Genomic DNA, 10569 nt, shown 5'->3' with positions numbered 1-10569 from the left:
CAAAAAAAAAAAAAAAAAAAAAAAAAAAAAAAAAAAAAAAAAGATCTTAAAGGGGTGGTGGCATAGATATAACACAATATAAATTACAAGTCATGGCTGGGCTCAGTGTCTGACGCCTGTAATCCCAGCACTTTGGGAGGCCGAGACGGGCGGATCACGAGGTCAGGAGATCGAGACCATCCTGGCTAACACGGTGAAACCCCATCTCTACTAAAAATACAAACACAAAATTAGCCGGGCATGGTGGCATGCGCCTGTAATCCCAGCTGTAAAACCCAGCTGAGGTGGGAGAAAGACATGAACCTGGGAGATGGAGCTTGCAGTGAGCAGAGATCGACCCACTGCACTCTGGCCTGGGTGACAGAGTGAGACTCTGTCTTAAAAAAAAAAAAAAAATTACAAGTCATTGGTAAAATTCAGTATAAAGCCTAGAAGAATTAGAAAAAAAATCTTGGAGATTCACATGCCAAAAGGTATGGAAGTCATATACTTAGGAAACTATACTAATAAAAGGAGCGTATATAATATTCAACACCAATGGAGACAAGAAGCTGGAATGTATATTAGAAATACCTGTGGGACATGGCTATTTGGGGGTCAGTGGGATGGTAGAAATGCACACAGTTAGAAAAACTTGGAGGGTGGATCAAGAGGGCAAAGGGCTTCAAGTCAGTGAAATAAATGTTACCTGCATCAGCAGCTGCATGATAGGCCCAGATGGGCCCTGATGGGGGTTAGCAGGAGGTGGAGAGTAGCAGGTAACGGGAGAAAGACACTCTGAGTGAGTAAGCAGGGGTCCATATGACCTAGTGGGAGATGACAGGAATAACTGGACTCAAACAGGTTGTACCAAGGTGATCTGGCAGGAGGTGGTGAGGTAGGAGGTGGGACTAGACTCGCGGTGGGACTAGACTCGAGGTAGGGCTCAGACACCAGACCAAACTGAGGACTGGCTAAGACAGAAATGGAGTGGAAGCAGCTTTCCATAAGACACGCCCACCAGTGTGCCACATCAGTTTGCCATTGCCATGGCCCCTGGAGTTATGGCCCCTTTCCATGGCAATCATCCTTTTGCATAAACCGCCCTTTGATGCACATGTAATGAAAAGTGGGTATAAATATGATTGAGAACTGCCCTGAGTTGCTCCTCCCGGCACATTACCTTGTGCAGTAGCCCTGCTCTGCAGGAGCCGTCACAGAGCTGTAACTGCTGGAGGTGTAACACTGCCTCTTCAATAAAGCTGTTTTCTTCCACCCTACCACTGGCTTGCCTTTGAATTCTTTCCTGGCCAAAACCAAGAACTCTCATGGGCTAAGCCCTGCTTTGAGGCTCTCCTGCTGGATAGGCAGGGGCCCAGGGCACCCAGGAGGGAAAGGCGATAATTGGAGAGCTATAGAGTTAGCACAGGAGTTCAGCGGCTGAAGTGGAATTTATCAAAGGTACGTCTTTGGGGGATGGGCAGGAGCCTCTGTCCCAGGAGGATGAGTATTGGTTAGAACCATGACTCAGGACAGTCTGTTAACTCACGGATCTGCCTTACCACTTCCTGGGCAGCAAGCTGGGGTCGTGACCGTAGGGCTGTAGGGCAAGCACAGGAGATAAACTACCAGAAGGTGGAGGCCTTGAGTTTTGAATGAATGCACCTTTGGTAAAACAAAAACAACAACAAAAGCACCTCAATTCTGAGGACTGGGATATGGCCAGTGCTGAAGGTAGAGCAAGTGGTGGACAAACAGGCCCAAATGACAGAAACAGGAATGAATCAAACAGCAAGAAAAAGAAAATGGAAAAGAAATGAAAGGAAATCTGTGTTTATACAAGTGTTTGCTTTTGGAATAGAAAATAGAATCTGTAAGAGAAAATAATTTTAGAGTGTTGGGTAAAATTATGAATTTGATATGGTAAAAATCCTTTGTAAAGTGCTTTATTTGTCTGGAATTCAGCATGTAGTTCTTCATAAGCAAATCCAGTCCTTCAAATACCTGAGCTCTAAAAAGAATTCACCATTTGGATTTAAATATCTCTAAAATAGCTATTATTTTATCCCTCATTTACACAGAGTCTATTGAACTTTTGGCACAGATTCAGGGTCAGAGTTATTAACATCCCGCACCGCGCTTCGGAACTGCGTGCTCTGCCTGCTCCTTGCCTCTCCAGTTCTCTCTCTCAGTGTGGCATTATCAACCATCATTTCCACCATCAGGGTGCCCCTTCCTGTAGAGCTGTTTCTTTCCCCTTTCTCTTCAATTTATTTCTTTGCTATTTAATGAAAAGTTGGATCTTGTCAGGATTAAAATCAGTTTAAAGAAGGAAGAAAAAATTCAGTGGCTCACATGAACAAACCCAGAGGAGGGGTAGTAACCTCAGTAACGAGGGAGTTAGACACCATGGGGAACCTGTTGGTTTCCCTTCTCTGCTTCCCTCTTCCTGTGGCTACATCGTCACAGTGCAACACAATTGCATGGTTGATAATATGGTCTCCATGTCTGGAAAAGGGAAAAGGCTTCTATCATTTTCTTTTCGAGGTGGGTCTTACTATATTGCCCAGGCTGGCCTGAAACTCCTAGGCTCCAGGAGTCTTCCCACTTCAGCCTCCATAGTAGCTGGAACTGCAGGCACACGCCAATGCACCCAGGTGCCCCTTCCAATTTAACTAGAAAAAAACTTCCTAGAAAGTACGCTGGTTGGCCAGGCTTAAATCACACATTCATGCCTTGAACCATGGCAGGGGATGGTGGTAAGGCGCTGTGAATAACTCTGCTTGGGTCATGTGTTTACCGCTTGTGGCCAAGCGTCAGAACATCTTATAAGAAGGGAGGCTATGGTGGAAGAATGATCACCACTGAGAGAATCATTGTGAGCTAGGAGGCAGTCTCAACTTGTGTTCATTATTATAATCAAACTTGTGAAGAATTTGAGATGATGAAATAAACAAGACAGTAAATGAGGGCACCTGGGATGTGGTGGGAGACATGCAAGGATTTGTAGAAGTTGCAGTGTGGATCTGGGTTTGCTTATTCCTAAGTGGCACTGGGTAAAGGGATGTTTCTGTAAGTACCAAATGGAAGTACTTTCCTGTAATGCAAAACTTGTGGGATCACTTTCTGAAAAGATTTTAGGACCAGGTTGATATATGCTTGTCTGGAATAGATGAAAAAAAAAAATGCAAGTCTGCAGGAAGCAGGGATAGATGCCCCAAAGTGCACTTAAATTGTTCTGGGCAAATGTCCCCTTAAGAACCCCTTATGACTCTTGTAGGGTTTTACAAGGACACTGCTAAGGTCCCAGTGAAGAGCCTAACATCAGCCTGAGCCTGCTGAAAGAGATCCTGAGACCCAAGGGCCCCAAGTGACATTGGCCCCAGGCTATGTCCTGCTCTCCCTCCAGCCCACCCTCAAAACTCAGTGAGAATGTAGCACCTATAAACAGGTAATGAGAAAGAGTACAGACCCCCACTTACGGGCCTGTGGAACCCCCAACGATGGAAATAAAGGAAAATCTTGAGTTCCTCCAAGGGAAATTCCAGACACCTAGCTAGCCCAGAGAAGAAAATGAGCAACTCGATTAATCAAGAAGGTAACAGTGGCTTAAAACAATAACCAAGGAAGTGAGAGTCAGGAGATGTTTGGTTCCCTACAGAAACTAAAGATAACAGATTTTTTTTTCTTTTTTGTTTTTTTTTTTTTTGAGACGGAGTCTCGCTCTGTCGCCCAGGCTCCGCCTCCCGGGTTCACACCATTCTCCGGCCTCAGCCTCCCGAGTAGCTGGGACTACAGGCGCCCGCCACCTCGCCCGGCTAGTTTTTTGTATTTCTTGATAGAGACGGGGTTTCACCGTGTTAGCCAGGATGGTCTCGATCTCCTGACCTCGTGATCCGCCCGTCTCGGCCTCCCAAAGTGCTGGGATTACAGGCTTGAGCCACCGCGCCCGGCCTTTTTTCTTTTATTTTAGGTTCAAGAGGCACATGTGCAGGTTTGTTCCATGGGTGAATTGTGTGCTGCAGGGGTTTGGTGTGCAGATAATTTTGTCACCCAGGTAATCAGCATAGCACCCAATGGGTAAGTTTTCATTCCTCACTATCCTCCACCCTCAGGTAGGCCCCAGGGTCTACTGTTCCCTTCTTCGTGTCCATGTGCACTCATTTTGTAGCTCCCACTTAAAAGTGAGAAAATGCTCTGTTTGGTTTTCTGTTCCTATATTAATCCACTTAGGATAATGGCCTCCAGCTCCATCTATGCGGCTGCAATAAGGACATGATTTGATTCTTTTTTATGGCTGTGTAGTAGTCCATGGTGTATATGTACCATATTTTCTGTATGCAGTCCACCATCGATGGACATAAAGGTAACATCTTTTCTTTTCTTTTCTTTTCTTTTGAGATGGAGTCTCACTCTGTCACCCAGGCTGGAGTGCAGTGGTGAGATCTCAGCTCACTGCAACCTCAGCCACCCAGATTTAAGTAATTCTCCTGCCTCAGCCTCCCGAGTAGCTAGGATTACAGGTGTACACCACCACATCTGGCTATTTGTTGTTGTTGTTGTTGTTGTATTTTTAGTAGAGACAGGGTTTCACCATGTTGGTCAGGCTGCTCTCGAACTCCTCAGCCTCAAATGAACTGCCCGCCTCAGCCTCCCAAAAAGTGCTGGGATTACAGGTGTGAGCCACAGTGCCCGACCAAGATTATATTTTAACATGTGTCCCTGAGTTGTTCTCTAGAAACCTAGACCCCCACCAAATGGATCCCCTGGTGCATACACCCCAGGTAAGAAGGAACTGAGGACTGAACTTCGGACTGCCATTCTTTGTTCTAAATTTCTTTCCGAGAGGCCTGGAGGAGGTCATGCTTTCAGGTTCAGACCTAACATCTTTTCTGCTGATCTCAAGTCTTCAGACACAGTTTCACTTCCTTAATCAATTACGAACCAGAAAATCTTTGAATCTACCTGTGACCTATAAACCCCTGATTGAAGATGTCCTGCCTTTTTAGGTCAAACTAATGGATAGCCTCCACGTATTGGTTTATGACGCTGCCCGTAACCTCTGCTTCCTCACCTTAAAAACCCTTACCTGTGGCCAAGCGCGGTGGCTCACACCTGTAATCCCAGCACTGTGGGAGGCCGAGGCGGACAGATCACGAGGTCAGGAGATCGAGACCATCCTGGCTAACACGGTGAAACCCCATCTCTACTAAAAATACAAAAAAATCAGCTGGGTGTGGTGGCACGCACCTGTAATCCCAGCTACTTGGGAGGCTGAGGCAGGAGAATTGCTCGAACCCGGGAGGCAGAGGTTACAGTGAGCTGAGATCGTGCCACTGCACTGCAGCCTGGGTGACAGAGCGAGACTGTGTCTCAAAGAAAACCCTTACATGTAAGCCACTGGGGAATTCTTTTCTCAAGAACGAGCTGCTGGATTCTCCTTGGTTGATTCCCTGCAATAAACGCCTCACTTTCTCTCGCTGCAAATCTCAATGTCAGTGTTTGGCTTTTCCGCACTGAGCAGGCAGACCCAAATTCAGTTCAGTAGTAGTATCCATAGATTTAATGCATAGAAAAAGGCACACCTGTAATGCTAGAGAAGTGGGGCTCCCAAACAAAAACCTGTTCCATTAAAACTCCATGTTCATACTGGGCAGCCATTGGATAGTGGATTCTGTGATATAACTTACTGAACCCATGAGAACGTCAAAAGCATTAGGTGATAGGTTGGAGAGAGGGAATTTGCATACAGGCTCTCGTGAGTACTCTGAGGTTTATTTTGAGTTCAGCCTTTGCAATGAGCTCTGTCTGGATTCAGTTCCTAACTCCATCATTTACCAGTGGGTGACTCAGGGTTAGACACATCTTTTCTGAGCCATGGAGATAATAAAAATGACCTGTTTTGTCAAGATATAGTGAGGATTATAAGCACTGAGAGCTTTAGCACAATGTCTAGTGTATCATAAGCACAGTTTCTGGTATATTTGGTAAATGTCAGGTCAATCTTCTTCTATAGCCAAAGTGATCTCAAAATTTAGATGTGAACATATCATTCTTCTACTCAAAACTGCCCCTATGGTCTCCCATTGCAATTGAAATGTGACCCAAACTACTTATCATGGCTTATGAGTCTTTATATGTCTGGTTCTTATGTTACTTTGCAATCTAATTTTCTGTCAGTTTCCTTGTGTTTATTTTTCTTACCACATTGACTTCTTTTATATTCCTCAAATGTCCCAGCAACTTCTGCAGCCATGAAAATGTCCCAAAACTTCCCCACAGGGTCTGATCCTCTACCTTTCTCCATCACCTGCCATTTGCAGATGGTTGAATGGACCCCATTCCTATGGGTTTGCTGCTTGCTGGTGCTCTACTCTGGCCCCAACTATGCAATTACTGTTAGACCACATTTTTCTTTCTGAAGGTTGCCATGCGAGTTCCTTATAAACAAAGTACCTTGTTCATGTCCTGGTTTTGAGTCCCCCGAGTCTCCCAGGCACTGCTCTTGTCTAGTACCCCACGGATTTTTTATTCAGACTGAAAGCTGAGCCACATGTAGGATTCGAAACTCTGGCTCCTGACTCTCAAAGGACTCACAAAGAACATTTCTCAGAGCCCCAGAATCCATCTCCTTCTGAATACTTGATAATTTTAATTCTTGAATGCACTCTACACTTACTGACCTAAAACCCTTTGCAGAGCCCCACAGTTGAAACATTTACATGGCATACATGATAGGCATCCTGACCAGTCATCCTGATCACGTGCAAAGACCTCGTTGGTCTCCATGAATCAATGGATTCATGGTTTTCCCTAAATGACAGAAAGACACTCTTTTCATCTGATTGCCTGGATGGGGCTGGCTCAGAAAATTGGTCTTGGTAATCCACAGATTGGACCTAGCTCCTCTAGAATTACCTATGTTTTATGGTATCTGTACTAACATGTCTGACACAAAAATAGGATCATTGACATTGGGGCACTTTTAGGATCTTGTGATAACTCTAGAATTTCTAATTTCCCTTCCTTTCTATATCAGTGTGGACCTATGTTTTCAGCTGCATTTCTGGAGGCACAAGGATTCTAGTGCAAGAAGTTCATCTGGCAGGTGATTCTAAGAAACATCAGTAAAGAATGGGGATATAAGGCAGGCAAGGAAATGAAGCAAATACACACCATGCACAGCTAAGGCCTTCCTGCTGGCGTACTCTCAGCGGCAGTGTGGAAGATGCCTCCAAGGTATTAACTTCGGTCAGTTATTGCTTGAGGGTGGCCGGGGAGCTGTTAACTCCTTGGCACTTCCAGCTTTCTGGGAAGGTTCAGATAACTAGAGAAAGCGCTCAAAGAGACATAGGTGTTCGTGGTTGGAAGCTGTCAGACTGATGTGTGTAGAAATGGTAAGAGCTAAGAGAATACAAGGGGGGAAGGGTACCAACAGCATAGCAGCATCTACTACAGCATACCGGGAAATCATTGCCATCTTCCTGGCCATCATGATCTATGTTCAAAACTAACAAGGAATGCGGTGGAAACAAATGACAGAAAATAGACCTTCTCTGCTCTAGGACCAGAGTTCACTTACCTTTGATGTCCTTTGCTCCCTCTGGATGCTGTCTCTGACTCCCTCTGACACAATTGTCTTTGGACATCGTGAGATTAAAACTATGACACGTGGGATTTGATTTCCTCCCTACCTGGTGATGCCATCCTTAACTTTGCTTCTGGTGTTCACACTGATTACTGCCTGGCAGAGTTAAATTATTACTGTTGTCTAGAATGATAACTATCTATTATGCACTCAGAGAATTGCAGTCTTTTAAAGAAAAAACAACTCCCTTGAATGGTTAATTCAACGGCTCTTCAAGTGACTATGAACCTCTATATTTCTCAGATTTTTTTCTAATTATAAATCTGCCTAAATAAATATATTTTTTTCTCCAGGAGTTGGAGGTCTGATTTAGCAAGTATTTTCTAGAAATAATATTAGCTAGAAAAAGCAGATTTCACTGAGAGGGAGAGAAAGAGAGAAAGAGAGAGAGATCAAAAGGCCAGTGGAGGCCGGGTGCCGTGTCTCACGCCTGTAATCCCAGCACTTTGGGAGGCTGAGGCGGGCGGATCACGAGGTCAGGAGATCGAGACCATCCTGGCTAACACGGTGAAACCCCGTCTCTACTAAAAAATACAAAAAACTAGCCAGGCGTGGTGGCCGGCGCCTGTAGTCCCAGCTACTCCGGAGGCTGAGGCAGGAGAATGGCGAGAACCCAGGAGGCGGAGCTTGCAGTGAGCGGAGATCGCACCACTGCACTCCAGCCTGGGCGACAGAGCGAGGCTCTGTCTCAAAAAAAAAAAAAAAAAAAAAAAAAAGGCCAATGGAAAGGCCAAGAAAGCACATGATTTTAACTTTGGCAGTTTTACAACCAAAGGAAGAGAGTCAAAGAGAAAGAGGGAAACCTCTTCCTTTCTGAAAGTTCTGATTGAAATTTGAACTCTAAAATAGTCTTTGGCTTGAAAGATTGAACTGCACCATCTTTCCGTATAAATGGCATGGGAAGGCACATTTGTATGTGTTGTTTTATGGGTTTTCTTCGCATCTTTAATGTCTAACCATTTTATAGTGCTTGGCTTTGCAGGGCCCTTGAGATAACCTCCCGAGCAATACTGGCTTTTTTATTTGCAACACAGGAATAGTTAAGAAAGTGCCTGCACACCAATGACAAATTATTGCAATTTTAACTAGAAATAAGGTAGTAAAGATTGCTCGGACTAAAAACTTAAAAGAAGGTTAGAATACAGAGAGGGAGAGAAATCTTCCAAATAGAATAATGAAGTTAATTGGTACAAATGAGTGTGTTTTACCATAGTTGAAGATTAATTGCATTTTGTTAACCGTAAAGTTCTTTTCTCCTCCCACCAATTTGGTGGTAATTTTTTTTTTTTTCTAAATCCCTTGACTCTAAGATCTTTGAGTGCATCTTTTAAAGTGTACATTTTGGGGCCGGGCGTGGTGGCTCATGCCTGTAATCTCAGCACTTTGGGAGGCTGAGGTGGGCGGATCACGAGGTCAGGAGATCGAGACCATCCTGGCTAACATGGTGAAACCCTGTCTCTACTAAAAATACAAAAAATTAGCCCGGCGTGGTGGTGGGCACCTGTAGTCCCAGCTACTCGGGAGGCTGAGGGAGGAGAATGGTGTGAACCCAGGAAGTGGAGCTTGCAGTGAGCCGAGATTGTGCCACTGCACTCCAGCCTGGACGACAGAGTGAGACTCCGTTTCAAAAAAAAAAAAAAAAAAAAGTGTATATTTTGAGGAGTTACACCCCCATTGTATAAGATTTTATCTATAGAGCTATTTATTTATTTGGTATAAAATCTATTATCAGTGAGATGTAATTATTTGCAGATCATAAAACACTGTATTTTTTCAATCTGTTCTTGTGTGTTACTGTATACCCTGGTGTTAGGAGAATCTATTTATTTCCAATTTTTAATCATGAATTAAGTTAAAGGCATTTCGATATTTAAGAAGTTATCTTAAAGATTCCATTTTTCCTCTTTGTCAGTCTTGCTCCAATAGTTATGAAAGGGAACTTGAGGTGATGGTGAAGAACACAGGCTTTGGTTTCAGGTGGATTTTGATCTAAGTCCTGGCTGCAGCCATTACTAATTGTTAGACCTGAGATAATTATTTAACTTTGTTCTGACTTTGTTTTCTTACCTATAAAAGGAGAATACTTTGACAATGCTTAGTTTATAAGTATAATATTATGAGAATTCAATGATATAATTTTATAATTAAATAACATTATGGTAATATGATATAATTCATATAGCATGATGTAATTAATACAGCATGATATAGAATTTTGGAGCGTGAAAGCATTTAAACTGTTAGAAAACAATATAACTAATTAGCAAAAACATTTTACACTAATGGATTTGGTCAGATGTCAAACTAAATGATGTATTACTACAGCACAAGAGGTCAGCGAGGATAATTAGTAAAGAAGAGATAGCTTAGTCTCTGATTGTGGGCTTTGCATTTGAATACTCATTTACATATTTCTTTAAGAAAAAGTGATTTCCACCAAGATGTATTGGCCTGTATAAAGGTCTCTAGGCAGCATAGAGTTCTTGGAAAGATATTCTCACCCAAATATTTTATATGTAAGATAGTGAAAGAAAATGTTTAAAATATGCCTATAAAACTTGAAACTTAGTGTTTTAAAATTCTCTCTTGAATTTTTTTTTTTTCTCACTAGAATCCTTTTCTTAGCCCAGCGAGGAGATGGAAAGGGAGAAGGAGGAACACTGAGAAAATTTTACCATGCTTTGCTTCTTACGTCATAAGTACATGACTTGTGGTTGGCTCAGACCTCACCTTTAAGTTTTGTTGGTTCATTAAGACTTATTTCCATATCATAGAAACATAGAACTTGGAACACAGAATTTATGTGAGAAAAGACCAAAGTAGATTTTGGTTTTTTTTTTTTTTGAGATGGAGTCTCACTGTGTCACCCAGGGTGGAGTTCAGTTACACAATCTCAGCTCATTGCAACCTCCACCTCCCAGGCTCAAGTGATTCTCCTGCCT

General features: G+C 43.2%; 1 long non-coding RNA gene across 1 annotated transcript in view; it reads right to left on the bottom strand.

Moving 5' to 3' along the window:
• LOC112608861 overlaps positions 1 to 10289 on the bottom strand; it is a 38404-nt gene extending 28115 nt beyond the window's left edge. Inside the window, exon 1 of the long non-coding RNA XR_003116130.1 lies at positions 10236 to 10289. This is a non-coding gene — a long non-coding RNA (uncharacterized LOC112608861). The remainder of the gene's footprint in view (positions 1 to 10235) is intronic.
• Between the last annotated feature and the right edge of the window lie 280 nt (positions 10290 to 10569).

Source organism: Theropithecus gelada, chromosome 16 (genome assembly GCF_003255815.1).
Source record: "Theropithecus gelada isolate Dixy chromosome 16, Tgel_1.0, whole genome shotgun sequence".
In the NCBI taxonomy this organism is placed as follows: Eukaryota; Metazoa; Chordata; class Mammalia; order Primates; family Cercopithecidae; genus Theropithecus; species Theropithecus gelada.
This window is presented reverse-complemented; position numbering and strand designations above follow the sequence as displayed.